This window comes from Equus asinus, chromosome 5, assembly GCF_041296235.1.
Source record: "Equus asinus isolate D_3611 breed Donkey chromosome 5, EquAss-T2T_v2, whole genome shotgun sequence".
NCBI lineage: Eukaryota > Metazoa > Chordata > Mammalia > Perissodactyla > Equidae > Equus > Equus asinus.
In genome coordinates this window covers 91,820,787-91,839,561 of record NC_091794.1, presented here as the reverse complement: position 1 = coordinate 91,839,561, position 18,775 = coordinate 91,820,787, and positions in this window count along the sequence as shown.

Below are 18,775 nucleotides of genomic sequence, written 5' to 3'. Positions count from 1 at the left end.
AGTGGGCTCCAGGTCACCCAGGGGGCGGTGGTTCAGCTCCTAGCTCCACTCAGGAGTTCCAGCCCCAGAACAATGGATGTCCTTGCTCAACCTGGTTCCCACCCTACACTCCAGGGAGATGTTCACCCTTGTCTGGGAATTTTCCAACTGATATTCTTAACAAGAGCAAAACCCAACGAGCAAGAACTCTGCCTTTGAAAAGCTGGAGGCTAATTTGCCCTGGGGCTGTGTTTTCTTTTTAGATGCCACCCAAGGGCTGCATTTTTTTGATCCAAACTGGCTGTCAATTTCACTGCAAAGAAACTACCCTTGATCTGTTGCCTGTGTGAACGCAGCGTGCTATTGATGTAATTACACCCAGTTTAAAAATGCCGTCCCAGAAGCGTGTGACAAAAGGAGTGTTTCGATTTGGGAGACTTCAAGCTCCTTCCAAACTTTTTATTTAATTTTTAAGCCAAGAAAGAGCCAGTCAGTTTTAAAGGTTGCCTTCCCCTTAAAAATACTCCAGATGCGTGTCACGCGAGCACATGTTCAGCGTGTGAAATGTGCGTTTTATCCCTCCTCTAAGCCTTTCTCCAATGTCGGGAAGACCCTGGCCGGGGAACTGCCCACTGCACCACGTCACGGGCAATTCGTCTCTGCATCCTGAGGGTGTGTTGTTCTCAGTTCCCTCCAAGGACTGGATGGAGCTCCTGGACTCAGAGAGATAAGGCCAGGCAGCTGCAAGATTTGGTTTCAGATTTATCAGCACTTTCCACTTACTGATAATAATAGCTACCTTTTCCTGAGGGCCTACTATGTGCCATGAACCGTGCTGGGTGCTTGTTTGTGTAGTTATTATTCATTATTCATAACCATTACCGTTACCCTGGAAAATGCATGTTTATTTATGCTCCCACTTCCGTCACAGCCACATCTGCCTGGATTGTTGCAGGAGCTGCCCAACATTCTCCCTGACTCCACTTTCTCCTCCTATGGTCTCTTCTCCATGGAGCAGAAGGAGAGAGTGTTGAAAAGTGCTGGGCAACCACATCTCTCCTCTGCTCACACTCTCCGTGGCTCCCATCTTCCTCAGATTAAAGCCGGAGTCCTTCACTGCCCCCCCAGGACCCATGTGACCTCTCTCACCTCCCCTCCCCCAGCCACCCGCTGCACCCGACTCCACCCCAGCCACACAGGCTCCCTGCTGACCCTCAAGTGCACCAGGCACACTCCCACCTCCCACCTCTGCACTTGTAGTTCCCACGTCCTGGGGTGCTCTCCCCAGACACACTCATGGTTCACATCGCTTATGATTGAGGCCTTTTAGTCTGGTGACTATTTTATCAAAATCCATCACTATTCAATTCAGCCCTCCTGGCATTTCTTCACCTGTAAAATGAAGAAAGAGACTACTAAACGAAGATAGTCTCTGAGATTCTTTCCAGTTCTATTAATTTACAATTCCGTGAGTCGTAAAAGACACATACAGAAGCTGGGGTTAGACCCTAGGGCAGCATGGGTGCTGTCCAGGGTCCTGAAGAAGAGTACGGGCCGGTCCCCACCACCAGGCCCTCACAGCCAAGGGGAGGAGGGCTCGGTTGGCTTCAGAGCCTTACTCCATCCACCCTACAATCATTATTTCTACCATCTCACCACTTCCCCATACGCCAGGCTCCTGGTGCCCTCTGCACCCAAGCCTTGGGAACCACATATGATAGAGGCCATTGAGACAGGACAGCAGTGATGGATGATGGGGTAGCTTTGTTTTCTCACTGATGAGGTGATGAAGCTGTGTCTGTCCTAGGCTTGGGTGGTCCAGAGAAAATGATACCAAAGCGAACGCTCTCCATCAGCTTTGATAGCTCCATATGACTGGGGGCAGGGGGATTCTTGGATACAGTGAAGGGAGCATTTACAAGTTGTGGTCAGGTTATTATCCAAGACCTTAGATGGGTTGGCTGTCAGGACCCTGAAGGAGCAGCTACAGCCAACAGAGTGGGAGACCAGGAATGTGGAAGAGATGGGTCAGGAAGGGCAGGAGAACCCCATGGCTCAGACTCACAACTTGGAATTTGTTGGGCTTGAGAATAGATCAGCAGCAGGGAAGACAGAATTGAAGAGGGTGGAAGGTAAAATTCTTGCTGTGCCTGATGATATCAGTTCCTTTCAAATCAATTTTACACATGGTCCCTGAGCAATCACTGTGTTCATCAGTTTACGTGTGTGGTTTCATTTAATTCATTCTAGTGACTCAGTAGAAAATCACCACCACCATTTTACACTAAGTAAATGTAGCCTCCTAGTGGTGGAGGGACTTGCACAAGCTCTCTCAGCTGGGGAGCGGCAGAACGAGGTTTGCAATAACCTCTGTCTGCCTGTCACTCATTCCACAGCAAACACTCCCACCGTTGGCTCTGAATGCAATGGAAATGGCTGGATTGTCCAGAGTGAGGGAGCAAGATGGGTATGGAAAGGGCGCTGAGTCTCTTCCTGCTATATGACTTCTGCACTGACACAGCACTGAATTGAGATGGCCGTGAAGCTCATTCCTGGGAGGAAGGGTAATGTGTGCAGACTGGTATCTCATGGCTGGCAGTGGCCCTAAGCTGCCATGGTGAGAGTGATGAGGGAATATCTACTGATCAAATCATCAAAGGAAATTGGCTTTGGGGTCATCCTTGGCCCTTGGGTCAGGAGACATGAACACTGTCTCACCCACCAGATGTATCTGAGATGTTTGGCACCTTCTCTTTCTTAAGATCAAGTGATTCCTTGAATAAATAAGTTATTCATTGAGCATCTACTGTATTCATTCAAAAACTACCTATTGATTTCCCACTAGGTGCTCGACACAGTGAAGCCACAAAGCTGGCGATGACAGATGGCCAGCTGAACTCCCTGCTCTGTCTACTGTGGCTGCTGTCTCTGTCACCAGGTGAGATCTTCCCTTTCATACTCTTGCTTTTAGGCATTTGCCCTTCCTCCCCTCCATCTTACGCAGCAACTTGGTCTTCTGTCTCCTTGGAGCTGAGGCTAGGGGTGGGGAGGGAAACAAACAAGCACACAGAGGACAAAGCACAGAGCCAAGCGCGGTCTTTGTGTTTCTTCCTCTAAGAAATAACAAGTTTAACTCAAATTAATTCAAGCTCAGCTCATACTTGAAGAATAAAAAGGAGCTGGTTAGGCTCAATTTCTTGGTCGGACTTTCAAGCCTGGTATTAACCTACTCATCAGCTTAGCTCATTGGGAGAAAACATGCTTCTTCAGGAGTTTTCTAACTGAAAATAAATGCCTCGTTAAGTTAAACATATTAACCCGAGAGCTGTATTGATGTCAGACAGACTAATGAGCGTCATTACAGGGAACGCGCAGTGGTCCTCAGGGGGACCCGCCAGCCATTAGAAACTCTCTGCGAATGCGCTCAGCTGTTGCCCCACGGGCGTGGAATCACGGAGGGAGGGAGAGAGATGGGACAGGAGCCAGTGTGGAGCTGTGATCACCCCCGGGAGGGCTGCGTCTTTGGATGCTGTGAAGGGTGTGTGGCCAAGGGAGGCACCTGGTGTGACACGACTCGTTGTTGGGCCCAAGGGGAGGGAAGCTGGGTTCAGCCTCTAAGCAGGAGGGAGGGCAGGAGGGTCGGCGTTCGGGCACCAGAACCCGGGTTCTAGTCCAGGTCTTCTCCACATCCCAGCGGACGAGGTTCGGTTCCAGCCGATCTTCACTAAGCTGAGTGCTGTGCTAGGCACTGACACAAGCGTTACACTCATGGAATCCTCACAGAATCCCAGGGAGACAGGCCTTGTAGTCCAGAATGACAGATGGGGAAACTGAGGCTCAGAGGAGTTAAGTGTCTTACACAAAGTCACTGGTGTGTGGGCGGGAGAGCTGAGGCTGAGACCCAGGCTGGCCGACCTGGTGGAGCTTTCCTCTCCGAGCCCCAGCCGGCTTCTGGCTCCTGGTGGTCTGTCTTCAGGGCCCTCCCCACTCCATCCTCCGGGACTGTAATTCCCTAATTACACCTGTGCGGGAGGAGCTCTCCCCACGAGCACACAAGGAGCACCGAGGTGTAAAGCAAATCTCAGGTTTAGGAGCCCAAGAGACCTTGATTTAGCTGATTTAGCTGTCCCAGGAACACACTGGCACTGAGCCCTGGGCCAAGTCAGTGCTCTGAGACTCAGTTTCTTTACCAACAAGATGGGAATGGGTATCGCCAACCCACAGGCTTGTTGTGAGAATCAAAGTAGCTAATAAAAATTAAAGTTCCTATCACATAGTAGGTGCTCAGGAAGAGCTGGTCCCCTACTGTGTGCAGGGTTCCTGGGCCATCCAGCTGGTTTTGGTCCGTGGGGAGAGGTTGAACTGGGCCCGGGGGAATGTGAGAAGCAGGCTGACCTTCCTGATGTCTGGCCCAGCAGTTAGGGGCGGCCCCAAGTCCCACAGCCCACACACATTCCTTGAGGACTCAGGCTGTCCTGGGTACCACACAGAATACGGAGACAATCTCGCCATGGTCTCCCAAGCCAAAGAATTCCCATCCGAGTTGGGGGGATGACCCCGCCTTGGCACTGGAGAGAGTCTAAGGACTGAGGCGGAGAAGAGCGGGGAGGACCTGAGACAGAGGCAGGGCTCCTGGGAATGGCAGGAAGAGAATCTTGGAACAATGTGGAGGAGGTGCCCTGTGTACGTGTGTGTTGGGCAAGCCAGCCTTCCCCTGGGGACAGAGGGGCACGACTCTGTCTCAAAGTCCAGGACAGCTAGAGGCCTGGTCCAAGGTTGAGGTAAGAGGAAAAAACTTGGAAATTCATGTATTTACAGACCAAACTTGTCAACCTAGTATCTCTTGCTCCATTTATTAACAAGGGAATGGACATTCATGCTCATAATTTCATTTATTTTTAACCAATAATCCCTGAGAAGTGGTCATTATTGTTAAGCCCAAGTGTCAGGTGAAGAGATTTAGGCTCAGAGCTGCTGAGTGACTGGCCCAGGGTCACACAGCTCATAGGAGCCAGGATTCACACCTGAATCTGCCTGACCCCAAGGGCCACAATTTCCCCACTGGCCACACTGCCTCTCACATCTGCAGGTCCAGCTGGACAGTCTGTCTCTCCTGCAGACTACAGACATCCAGAAAATGTCTGCTGCTGGCCCCTCTCCTGATTTGGTTCAAAGGGGGGATGTGTCTCATGGGCTGGAGATGTGAAGACCCACAAGACCCTCAGAGAGGCAGGTGCTGTCACCGTGAGTCAGCATAAGCCTGAGGGACCTGGCACAGACCTGTGGTGACTCCTCTGATTCAGAGCCGGTGTTCCCACCTCACAGAGAGAGCCGGCTCTTCACTGAGGGCTGCGAGTTCCCCTCACGGCAGGCACCTGCTCTTTCACAAGGCGGGCTCTGAGCCTTGTGCTACAACTTAATTGCAGGTTGGGGTGCTTTATATGCTGAATGGCACAAATTCTGGGTGAAACGCTATGTTTAACTCCACTGTAATTATTTCTGCCATTATTTCGTTCATTTTCATGTCCTCTAAAAGTTTTTCAGTGGTAGGATCTGTGTCTCTCTTATTTGTTGTCTGTTCTTCTGTGCCTGGCACACTTAGCAGGCACACTTTACACGTTTGTTAAGCGGTTGAATACAGGATGTGCAGAAGGTGGGAAATGAGTTCTACCAACTCAGTTGTAGTTCCTTTGGGCAGGGAGAAACACCTGTGGAATTGCAGGAACAAGGATGCTGGAGAAGAGATAACTGAGCAGAGTCAAGTACTAGATGGAAATATTGCTGGCCATTGAGTCCGACGGTTCTGCAGGGCGAGAGGTGAGGCACGTCACGTAGTTAGCTAGCACTGCGCAATAAACCACCCCAAACTTATCGGCATAAAATAACAAGCACTTATTTGACTCAGAGAGTGTAGGTGAGCTGGGTGCTCCTGCTGGCCTGGGGCAGGTTGGTTGATCTTGGCTGGTGCGCTCATGCATCGTTTCAGTGGGTGGGCTGGGTTGGCATAGCTTCAGCTGGGAGGGCTAATTTCTGTTTCATGTGGCCTCATCTGACAGCAGGCCAGCTCAGACTTATCTTCACAGTGAAGATAAAAGCTCAAAAGAGGCAGTGAAAGCACGTGAGGCGTTTTGAGGCATGGGCTGGCATATTGGCCATATATTCTTATTTCTGTATTCTTGATGCTCTGGCACTGGGGCCTGGGTCCTGGGGAGACTGCTCCTCCTGGGGCTAGCTAGTTCCTAGATATAGTGAATGGCTCCCCTCTGAGCATGCCTTTGATACACAAACCACGTAATCCAGAGCCCCCACTCCAACCACCTCTATCTAACGCACACACCAAGTCAGCATGTGTCCTGCCCTAAGTCCTCCCAGGACCAGGGACTGGATGCTCGGGGACCACCTATAGCCCAGAGCTGCCAAAATTATTCAAACAATCCAATCTTAAGCTTACTCTGCATGTCTACACTGCCTCGCCCATCCTTTCCATGAAAACCCCAGTAAAAGCTCTGGGCCATGCTCTACCCTCTTCTCTCTCTGCCTCCTGACCTACCTTGGTGCTTCCCTGTGTGGTCCTGTGTGACGTGCTGTGCCTCCTGTTTCTAGGGATCTGTGAATATAAACCTCTTCCTTCACAACACTCACTTCTGCGTTTCCATATCTCACCGCTCTTGATGAAAACAGGTCCCAGGTACATTTTAACACAGTTGGCACAGTGAGAGGGTGATTTGACACTAGATGGAGACGGCATGTCCTTAGATTGCTCTTTGCTTACTAACTAGATCCCACAGAAGCGGCCACTGCCTGGAAAGGCACGCTTGGCTGTGTGGTGCCCGCGGCCTGACGGCTGTTGCAGTGTGCTGTTTTTTGTTGGCTGTTGCCATGACTTCCCAACCTAAAATTGTGGAGCTTGAAGGCTGAGTCCTCCTCCAGTTGCCACGTGGGCCAGAGTGTCAGGCGTCCAGGACAGAGAGCCCAAGGGCGTGCAGGTAACTGGCTACATCAGCTTCTCAAAGAGCTTCCTCTGAAGGGGACGGGGAGTGACCACCCTCCTAGTGCCGTGGGACAAGTCTGATCCACTGACCGGGCAGCACTGACAGGCAACGGGGCCATCTGAGTCATTCAGATGAAAGTGTCTAGTGTCCAGGACATCACATGCTCCTGGGGACACTTGACAAACCACTTCCCCTTTTTCCCTTTGAGCTGTGCTGTCGCCCATCGGTCTGTGCATGGAGCGCTGGGAGAGTGTTCTGCCCGAACGCTCGCCCGTGTGTCCGGGGCCGTTTGTGGGGTTCCTCCTCCACAGGGGATCAAGGCACCTTCAAATGTTGTGGTTCAGGCTGCAAACTTCGCACTGTGTCCTTTTGCTGCTCCCGTGATTTGTCCCCCAACCCAGTGGATATAGGCGGTCCCCTCCTAGGAGACCATAAAGGAGAGGAAAGGAAAGGAACACCTGGTCCCAATGGCAACCTTCAAAATCCCCGAGGATACAGTTCAATTCAAAAAATTGTAAAGTATCTAACCAATGCGCATGGGTGCCGCTTGTCAGTATGCAAAGGGTTCCAGACTCCAAAGAAAAAATCTGAAAAATAAAGCTGATACCACTAGTGCTCTCTTGGTTGTAAACCCGGGCCCATCTGAGCTTGAGTGGGACACCCTAGAAAGGGAGGCCACTGCTCACAGCTGAGGCCACTTGGGACCACAGAGTTCACCAGGTAAACACCCTAAGGGGAAAAAAGGGGTCAGAGACACACAGGAAAAAAAAAAAAAGGGAAAAATTTTACCAGTTTAGAGATACAAGCCAGATTTTGTTTAAGTGAAAAAAAAAGATTTTGTTTAAGATGAAAATAAAGGGGGAGAAAGGACTGATATAACTCCCTATAATCTTAGAAAAGTAACTAAATATAAAATAGGGAAAAATAGACATGACTCACTTGTCTCGACTGCAGCCTAGCCTGAATTTTCCCTACTCCTAGTACCCATTGCCCCAAAATATCCCACCTTGGGCACAGACATAACACAATTAATAATAAATTAAAGTTGAAAATAATATTTGGCACTTACCTAGTGGCTCAATAAAATGGGATCCCATGGACCCTCCAGTTAAATTAATTAAGATGGTCCAATGTAAGCTAACACTGGGCCTTCAAGGATTAAAATGTATTACATAAAACTTAATTAATGTAGAGTGATTATCCCCACTGCTTCTCTATTTGGCGGCCCAATTTTGCCTTTGTTTTAAGTTGGAAAAAATAAAGGGTGCCTTGTGGTGGGTTACTACAACTTTAACGCTGTGGTCCCATCCATTAGGGCCCCCACACCCAACATCCAGTGTGATTACAATTATTGTCTCTATTCAGTCGAGAACCAGTAAAAGTTTTGCTCTCACAAATTTGGCTAAGATGTCCCTTCAGCACATGTTTCAACAGCCTCTCTGTTTAATTTTGCCTTCAGCTCTGAAGAGACACAATACACCTTTTCTGGAGCCCCCGAGGGGCGCCTCACCAGCTCTGCCATCGCACAGTCTTTGCAGACAAGATCTCACTGCGTCCACCTTTCTCCAGGAGCACAGGAGTGACACCACACTGATGACATCCTCCTTCAAGGAGACCCATTGGACACTTACTAAGGACACACAAATCCAACATCTTTTAGTCTCTTTTGGGTTCTTGTGGCAACGTCTTCCTCATTTACGAATTTTACTTCCAAATTAAAAGCAACAAGCACTCCTGTTGGTGCCCTGACAGACCCCTTCTCTAAAGGAGATTGTGGCAACCTCTTCTCAGGCCTTCTGGAGTCTTCGTGCCACTTATGATGGCCATGGTTTCCCAAGGCCTTCTGATGCGTGCTAATGTCCCCCTCAGCCTCATGCTCTACACGATGAAAACAACAAATAACTGGCTCCTTCGGGGCTCTGTGGAAAACAGAGGCTCTCACAGACCCTGAGCCTGGGACCCTCCATAACCAGCTGCCCTTCATGCTTTGGGTCATGAAAGCAATCGGCCACAAGCTTGACACGGCCACCAAGGCCTCCTTGAGACTTTGGGACAGGATGGAGCCACGCTCGGGCCTTCTGGCATATTCCACTTGCAGGAGGGGCTGGCTTCTCCTGTCCTCATTCTCTTGCCAGACGCCATGTTTGGGAGGAGGTCAGCCCTCGCCCCAATTCCTTGGTTGTCTGGGAAGCCCCTTGGGGTTAACTGAATGAACAGCAGTGGGAGCTCCTAGATTACGTGAATGGTGCTGCCAACTGTCACATGGGAGGGAGCTCCGTGGAATGTTGCTGTTTCTGTCCCTTAGGATGACCTGATAAAGGATGGGACCCAAGAAACAGAACACTTGGCCCAGCTTTGGGCTGTCATCTTAGCTCAGAGTGGCCCTGGACACCAAGTGCCCCCTGCTTCATCTTCACAGTTATCGTAAATTGGGTCATTGCCTAAAAATTGTCCCCTTTAGGGTAAAATCAAAACAGAACAAAAAACACATCTCCTGCCTTGCAGACACCCAAAATATAAATCAAAATCACACATGTCTCTATGTATACTAAAGCCACAGTCCACCGCCTTACCATAATACTACTTACAGACATTGCTAATAGTAGCCAAAACATACACTTCACTTTTAAAAATACACAACACTGGGCTCTTGGAAAAGGCATTTAACAGAGCTTTCATGTCCCTGATGAGTCCCAGATAACTGGTTTAATTAGAGGCGTAATGGGTCTCTTGAAATAGCTCCTTTTCAAATTCTAGCCCAGCAAATGGACCCCCTAAATGAGTCTCTAACTTGCTCCAGGCCTTAATCTGTCTTTATAAATGTTCGATCTTGCCCCAATCTCATCAGGGCTCGAGGCCAGATGGAGGGCGCATACTTTCCTGGGTCCCATTGGTCATAGATGATCCCACAGGCCAGGCAGCTGCTCATCTTATATGAGACCCCTTTGAACTTAAACTTCTACAAAAAATAAGAACGAAAATGCTCTCCGGTGCAGCTGCACACCATTCTGTTGACTGGTGGTGTTTTTACACTGGTCTGGGTATTTTCATTGATTTATAGTCTGGAGACCCAAACTCTCCAAGTAACCATCGTTTCAATGCAAAATGTCGAATGTTGAGACCCACCTGAGATCAATCAGAGTGGGTATCCACTTAGAAATACCCGAGTCCCACATCCCAGATGACATCGCCCTGGCCCAGGAGCCCACCCCTGGAGACGGCTTCGCCCCCTGTGCAGGAGACGAATTTACCCTGGCCACTAAGGCCACCCAGCAATGCCCACAGGCTGCCTCTCCTAAGGCACATGTTGGACACAGGACACCAGGAATTCCATTATCTTCTGAGCTTGCTCTGCTCAGCCCATCATTCTGGCCCACTCTTTGTTCTCTGCCAAAGAGTACACCCCTTCAGCGACACGCCTGAAGGGAAACCTTGTGGTGGTTACCAACACTTGTACCATTCTAGAAATGAATGGAGATGCTTGCTTTCCCCAGGAGGCACCTGCCTCATATCAGCCAACCCCTTGACCTCCTGGGGAAAGGACCACCCATCCTCGGTGCCTTTTCCTACTACCCCCTCCAGCTTTCTGCCAAGACCTCCTATTTTGCACCTCCCACTGTCACCACCATGGCCTCTCCTTCCCCTTGGTTACACGCAATACCACTAATCTTTGCATATACTTTACCAAATTATCAACAACGTAACTGCCAGGCCTGCCGCCTTGACCTGAGAAATATACCAAGACATTATTATCAAACTCACATTTTTAACACACTTTACAACGCCACCAAGATATTGTTAGCCACCCCCAAAACTTCGAATCTATTTTCTTGGCTAACGCTATAGAAATGGAAAATCTAGTGTGGGCTGGCCGACAGGGACTCCTTATACTTGTGTTCCTCCTTTCTGCTCTCATAATAAAATCTTTTCTATATTGTTTAGGACAATTTATGACTCCTCTTCTAAAGTCACCACTATCATTATCCCAAAGTTTCCTTAATACGATGCCAGAACATCACAGAGCCAGTTATATTGACCATATATTCTTATTTCTGTATTCTTGATGCTCCTACATTGGGACCTTGATCCTAGAGAGACTGCTCCTCCTCGGGCTCACTAATGTCCAGAGAGAGCAAATGAGTCTCCTGTGAGTGTTTCTTTCATATACAAACCTACCAATCCAGAGCCACATCCCCAACCATCTCCTTTATCAAACTCTCACACACTAAGCCAATATTTCCCCTGCCTTAAATGACCCCAGAGCCGGTCACCAGATGCCTAGGGGCCACTCCAGTACCCCAGAGCCTGCTGAAACTACTCCAACTGTCCGATCCTAAGGTTACTCGGCATACCTACCTTGCCTCACCCACTCTCTTCCAAAAAACCCTAATAAAGTCTTGGGGCCATGCCCTCCCTCCCTTCTCCTTCTGCCTCCTGACCTACCCTGGTGCTTTCCCAGATGGCCCTGTGTGGTATGCTGTACCTCTTATTTCTAGGGATCTGTGAGCACAAAGTCCTTCCTTAATGACAATCATTTCTGTGTCTGCGTTTCTTACCATATTTGATTTAAAACATCCCGGGTATATTTGGGTCTGGCCCGGTGATGTAGCGGTTAAATTCGTGTGCTCTGCTTTGGTGGCCTGGGGTTTGCAGGTTTGGATCCTGGGTGTGGACCTACCCACTGCTTGGCAAGCCATGCTGTGGTAGGCGTCCCACACATAAAATAGAGGAAGATGGGCACAGATGTTAGCTCAGGGCCAGTCTTCCTCAGAAAAAAGAGGAGGATTGGCGGCAGATGTTAGCTCAGGGCTAATCTTCCTCAAAAAAAAATCCTGGGTATATTTTCAAACAATTGGGAATTGGCACATTACTTCTACAGACCAAAGCAAGTCACAGGACTGGCCCATATTCAAGAGTTGGGGAAGAAAGCCTCATCGCTTGATGGAAGGAAAAGCAAAGTCACGATCAAAGGGCAAGATACAGACACAAGTAGGGAAGAAATATTGTGGCCATTTTCCAATCAATTTCTCACTTATGCTTTAATATTTCATTATTCACCATTTTTATTCTTTTTTTTTCTTTAAAGATTGGCATCTGAGCTAACATCAGTTGTCAATCTTCTTTTTTTCTTCTTCTTCTCCCCAGAGCCCCCCAGTACACAGTTGTATATTCTAGTTGTAGTGCCTCTAGTTGTGCTCTGTCGGATGCCACCTCAGCATGGCCTGACGAGTGGTGCCATGTCCACACCCAGGACCTGAACCGGTGAAACTCTGGGCCGCTAAAGCGGAGTGTGTGAACTTAACCACTCGGCCACAGGGCCAGCCCCAGCATTTTTGTTCTTTATAAAAACCCTCAGTAAGCTAGGAACAGAAGGAAACTTCTGCCAACTGATAAAGAGCACCTAGGAAAAACCAACAGGTAACAGACTTAATGGTGAAAGACTGAGCAGCCCACCTCTGAGAGCAGGGACAAGGGAAGGATGTCTGCTCTCCCCAACGTCTGCTCTTCTCAACATTGAACTTAAAAGTCTAGCCAGTGCAATAAAGCATGAAAAAGAAATGAAATGTATCTATATTGAAAAGGAATAAGGAAAACCTTTTAGTTGCAGACAACATGATCATCTACATAGAAAACCCAAAGGAATCTCTAAGTTATTAGAACTAATCAGTGAGCTTAGCAAGGTTGCAAGATGGAAGATCAATACAGAAAAATCAATTGCATTTATATTTACTAGTAATGAACAATTAGAGATTGAAAGAAGAAAATATCATTTATGACTGTATCAAAAAACTTCAAATACGTTGGGATAAATCTGACAAAAGATGTGCAAGACCTGTACATTCTGAACTAAAAAAAAAAACATTGCTGAGAGAAATGAAAGAAGACCCAAATAAATGGAGAGGTATATGTTATTCATGGGCCAGAGGACCCAACGTTGATAAGTTGTCAGTTCTTCCCAAATTGATCTCTAGATCAACTCAATCCCAATCAAAAGCCCAATAGGCTTTTTTTTTGGGTAGAAATTTACAAACTGATTTTAAATTTCATGTGAAAATGCAAAAGACCTAGAATAGCCAAAATAACTGTGAAAAAGAAAAATATATTTGGAAGACTAACACTACCTAATTTCAAGACTTATAAAGCTAAAGTAATCAAAACAGTGTGGTATTGGCATAAATCTAGGCAAAAAGATCAATGGAACAGAAGAAAGTGTAGAAATAGAACCAGCAAATATATGGACAACTGAGTTTTGACAAAGGTGCAAAGGAAATTCAGTAGAGAAATAATTTTTTCAACAAATGGTGTGGTACAAGTCGATGTCTATATGCAGAAAAGTGAGCTCATTTTATGCCTTACGCTACATAAAAACTTAACTCAAAATGGATCGTAGCTCGAAATATAAATCATAAAATTATAGAACTGCTAGAAGTAAACGGAGGAGAAAGTCTTTGTGACCTTGGGTTAGGCAAAGCTTTCTTCATGATGACCCCAAAAGCACGACCCATGAGAGAACACATTGATAAACTGGACTTAATGAATATTAAAAACCTCTGCTCTCTGAAAGATGTTGTTAAGAGAATTAAAATACAAGCCACAGACTGAAAGAAAGTATTTGCAAAGTGTATATCTGATGAAAAATTTATATCTAGAGTGTGTAACGAACTCTCAAAGCAAACAACCAATAAAAAATAGGCCAACGACTTGAACACACATCAAAGAAGATACATGAATGGCAAATAAATAAGCACATGAAAAGATGCTGAACATCATTAGTGATAAGGAAAGCACAAATTGGAACCATAATGAGATGCTTTGACAGACCTGGGGTACGAGAATCGCTATAATCTAAAAGATGGATCATACCAAGTTTCGTCCAGGGTGGGAAAGAACTGAAACTCTCATACACCGCTGGTGGGAATGTAAAACGCTACAACTAATTTTCAGGACAGTTTGACAGTTCCTTACAAAGTTAAACACCTGCCACATACATGGTCTAGCCCCTCCTCTCCTATTTACCCGATGGGAACATCAGAGTTCATGGCAACTTTAACTGTAACAGCCACAAACTAGAAACAACCCAAGTGTCCATCAGAAGGTAAATGGATGAACAAATCTGGTATATTCATACAATGAGATACTACTTAGCAATAAAATAACTATTGGCTCATGCAATAGCATGGATGAATCTAAAAATAATTACACTGAAGCCAGACATAAAGGACCACATCGCTGTATGATTCCAATTACATAAAATTCTAGAAAACGCAAACTAATCGATAATGACAGAAAGCAGATTCGTAGTTGTCCGGGGATGGGGACGGGGAAGGCAGGGAAGGGCAGGAGAGAGGGAGTCTAAAGGAGCACGTGGAGACTTCCACATGTGATGGATATATCCACTATCTTGACTGTGGTGATGGTTTCAAGGATGTCTACTTATGTCAAAACCTAACAAATCATACATTTTTAAATACATGCAGTTTATTTTATGTCAATTATACCTCAATAAAGTGGTTAAAAAATTATAATTCAGATCTCCACCTGCAGTTCCGGAGGGAGATTTTTGACAGTAATCAGACGAACAGGGCGAAGAAGAAAGCAGAATTCACCCAGTTGTCCACGACCAACCCTCGTCTCTGCAGATGTGTCCTCGTTCAGGAAGAGTCAGCAGAAAAGATGAGACGCTTGGTCTGGTGCCCTTGGATCCTTGGGGAGATCTCCTCTGGGGAACTGCACCCAGATTTGTCAGACAGCGTGAAGGGGAGATGGGAACTAGAGCTTGGTCAGAGGGACCGTGTGACGAGGAATGCTGACGCGGTGGGATCGTAAAACCTGAGGATAGAATATCTCCAGAGGGATGAGAGCGCTCTCTTCGAGTACAAGAAGGACTGCCATGTGGAAAAGGAAGCAGATGCCCTCAGGGTGGCCTGAAGGAAGGGCTTTCCAACATTCAAAGCCATCTGAGACCGTATGGGCTACCTTGAGAGGTGGTGAGCTCCCCATCCTTGGGGATATGCAAGCAGGAGTTAGAGGGAGATATAATAGCGAAAGTGCTCAGGCTTTGGCATCACACAAACCTGGATTTGAATTGTAGCTTGGGTGTTTCAGGGAAAAGGACTTCCCCTTTCTGAGCCTCAGTTTCCTCATCTGTAAAGTGGGATCATAATATCAACTAACCCATTGGGTTACTATGAGACTTAACTGAAGTAATTACACGCAAAGCCCTAACATACGGTCCGGTGCATATAAGATCCCAGTGGCTGGAAGCGGATGTCACTGCGTTTTATTTTGATTGAGAGGCTCTGTCATGAGATGAGGTCTTGGCTGTTACCGCCTTCAGCCATCTGATTTTTAGAACCAAGCTTATCATTTAACTCTGAGAATTAGTGATCTGTCCATCATCCCCCTCCTCTGCCTCTGGGCCCTCTCTCTTCCTCCAGAAATGGTTGCTGCAGCTTCACAACCCCCCACCTGGCCTTCGTTTTCCCAGTGAACTGTGGCATCGAGGTGACGTCCTTGCTCCCACTGCCCACACGCGTGCGGGGATGACTGATTCACACTGTGAGAGGGTCCTCATCCACAGACTCGCCGACATACTTACAGTCTGTGCAGAGCAGAGAGCCCCGTCCAGGGGGTGATCTGGGGGTGTCTCCTCCATCTGCCACACTGGGCCGGCGGGCTGGCTGCTCTCCTGATCATCTTCCTTGGTCTCCAAAATGGACTTTCATTTCAGCCGGAGGAACAAGAAAAGGCTCGTAAAGCTTGTTGTAAATGTCGTTGCAGGGCTGCCGGCAGAGTTATCCTTTCTCGCTCTTAGTCAAGGCCCCTCGGTGAGGGACTGGCCACTTAGCACGTGTTAATGGATCTAACTTCCACAGGCAGTAAGTGTTTTCTTGGAATTGATCTTCCTGTGAAACGTATGCTTTGGAGACACGAAATAACCATCAGAGAGCCTTAAATGAATTACACTTTATCGAACGGAGAAAAACAAGGCTCTTAAAACACCCGCTACAAGGGAAATGAAGGGCTGTCACGCCTCAAGATGGGGAGGGCCGGAGGGGCCCTGTGCCCGCGCTGCTGAACTTATGTCTTGTCACAAGCGCCTACATTTGCATTCAGAGAGGAATGTACGTCCTGGATCATTTTCTCTGCTGTGTGATGCGACATTTCCTGCTCCATTCCCGCCCCAGCTCTGCCCCCACCCGGAGAGGGGGTGTCGGAGTCACTGTCCTCCCTCTGGGGGGTGATGGCTTTGCCTGGAGAAGGGAGGTAGGGAGGTGTCCTGCTCTCTCCTCAACCCTCCCCCATCCTCTGCCTCCTCCCTCCTGGGCCCCATCTGCTGAGAAATGAGCTCTGGAGACCCCGGGCAAAAGAGGGTGCAGGGGCCCCAGTTCTCCAGGGCTGTGGCCGTGTGGAGATCTCTCACTAGAGGCAGGAGAATGAAGATTAACGCCCCCAGCCACCCCTTCCCCAACATGGGGACTGAAGGGGGGGCTCCGTTCACTTAGATGCTCAGTTAACAAAGGTTTGCTGGGGGCTGGCCTGTGCCCAGCTCTGTGCCCGGGCTAGAGATTCAGGCAGGACGAGCCCTGGTCCCTGTCCTCACTCTGTGCACAGTGAGGCCATGTTAGCCTCTAACCATCCCGCTGTCCCCTCTGTCCCCTCACTCTGCTTCGTGTCCCCTCCCTTAGCACGTGTCATCACCTGACTAGACACAGCTGTGTCTGTTAACGTCTGTCTCTCCACTGAACATCAGCTCCACGAGGACGGGGCTTTTTCTGTCCTGCTCAGAGCTGTGTCCCCGAGCCTGGAACAGCTCCTGGTGCATAGTGGATGCTCTGTTTTGTGACTGGCTGTCGCTGGACATGCTCTAGTGGATGGGACAGGAGGCACGGAGTCGCAGGTGTCCTCAGGGGCAGCCTTCCTTGGTGTGTGAGGGCGAGTGCCCAGGGGACATGGGCATGTCTGCTACAGTCACTGAGAGCATCCCGTGCATGGCGCACCGGGGCTCAGAACCAGCAAACTCCACCCTCCCTTGACTGATGCTAACCCAGCCCCCACCAGGGACAAACGTGTCCTCGAGCTGCTGCCACACAGATCTGCGCGGCCACCACCGGTCTGAGCCCCAGCCCTCCCCGCCGGTGGACAGTGGGCTCTGCCAGGGCTCCTGTGCTGCGTCTCTGTCACTGGTCCTCTGCTTTCTGCTCAGTGTGGGCTTACTGAACATTGTCCAAGTGGAGAAGCAAGTGGGCAGATGAGATTGCAGCCCAGGGGAGGGGCAGGGCCACAAGCTGAGGATGGAGAAGACAGCCAGAGAGAACCAACGTCCCAGCTCCTGGGACCTCAGAGCTGGGTGGGCCTTCCTGGCACAGCTCAGTGGGCAGCCCGATGGGGGCCCACAGGGGAGACCTGGGCCCTGCTGGACATCTGACCAGCGAGGGGGTCCTGGGGGGCAGGGGGCAGCTGGGTAGCAGGAGCACAGGTGGCAGCTGTGACAGAGTTGGTGGGCCAGCCTAGCAGTGACGAGGGAGGAGATGCTCCCCATGGAAGGGGGCGGCCAGGGGGAGGCACAGCGGGTCCCGGGGGAGTGGGCAGGGGTTCTGGAAAGGGCTGCAGTGCGGGCAGGAAAGCAGTGCTCAGCCACCGTAGAGTGAGGATTGGGTGCCCGATCCTGCCAGAGACCCAGGAGGGCTGGTGAGCCCTGAGATGCTGCGCTTCTCGCAGGCTCCGGGCGCTGCTGCTGCTGCTGGTGGTCCATGGAGCACCCGCTGAGTGACAAGGCTGTCGGACGGTGCTCAGGCGTTAAGGTGGCACATGTGACGGAGGGCCTACTGTGCGCTGGGGGTGGGGACAGGGCGGGGAGCAGGACTGGGTCTCGGCCCACGGAGCTCACGTGCTGGCTGAGAACACAGACAGGGAGGAGCCCGTGGACACAGGCTCTTTTGCAGTAGATAGAGGGGAAACCGAGGTCCGGGGAGGGAAAAGGAGGTGTTTGCCCCATTTTGCAGCTGAGGAAGCTGGGATTCAGGAGGTTGGCAACTCGCCTGAATGGCGCAGACAGTAAGCGGCAGAGCAGGATGCAGACCCACCAGCTCCGTCCCTGAGCTGCGCACTCGCCCCACTGTCCACCGGCCCTGCCTGGGGCAAGCCCGCACTGTCTGTCCCAGCTCTTCTTTCCAGGGTGTGTGGGGTGGGGAGAGGGAGGGGCAGGGAACAGGCCAGCTGGGCCCCGTCTAGGCTGGTCTCAGGGGGTGTCCCACAGGGCCAGGTCAGAGGACAGGTCCCATCTAGGACAGGGCATGGCACTGGGGCAGGAGGGTCGTTCCACAGTGGAATCCGAGGGGAAGTCGAGCGCCAGGCCTAGGAAAGCTGAATCCCGCAGCCAGCGCAGAGAGGCGCAAGAGGAGCAGCGCCTGGTGAGCAGCAGCGGGTCCTGAGAGATGCCTGAACCCCTAATAGCGTCCCTTGACGGGTCTGGTGGTGCCCAGGCCAGGCTGGGTGCGACTGGGTCTCAAGGGCTAAAGGGGACCACGGTGCCCACGTCCCTCCCACAGCCTGGAGCTGCTATGGCCGCGTGCTGACTTGTCCAGCACCAACCCACTCTGTTCTTGGCTGTTCAGCACCAGAGGCCTGGGTTTCCCCCTTGCTCTGTAGAATGCTGGCCCCACACAGGCCCCAGCTCTGTGGGAACGGGGAGGTGCCAGGTTTGGGCACTGTTCAGCCTGACAGAGGTTCATGGCGTGTCACTGCAGGGGCCACAGTGGGGCCCATCAGCATCCGAGGCAGGCCTGAGCCCGTCAGCGATC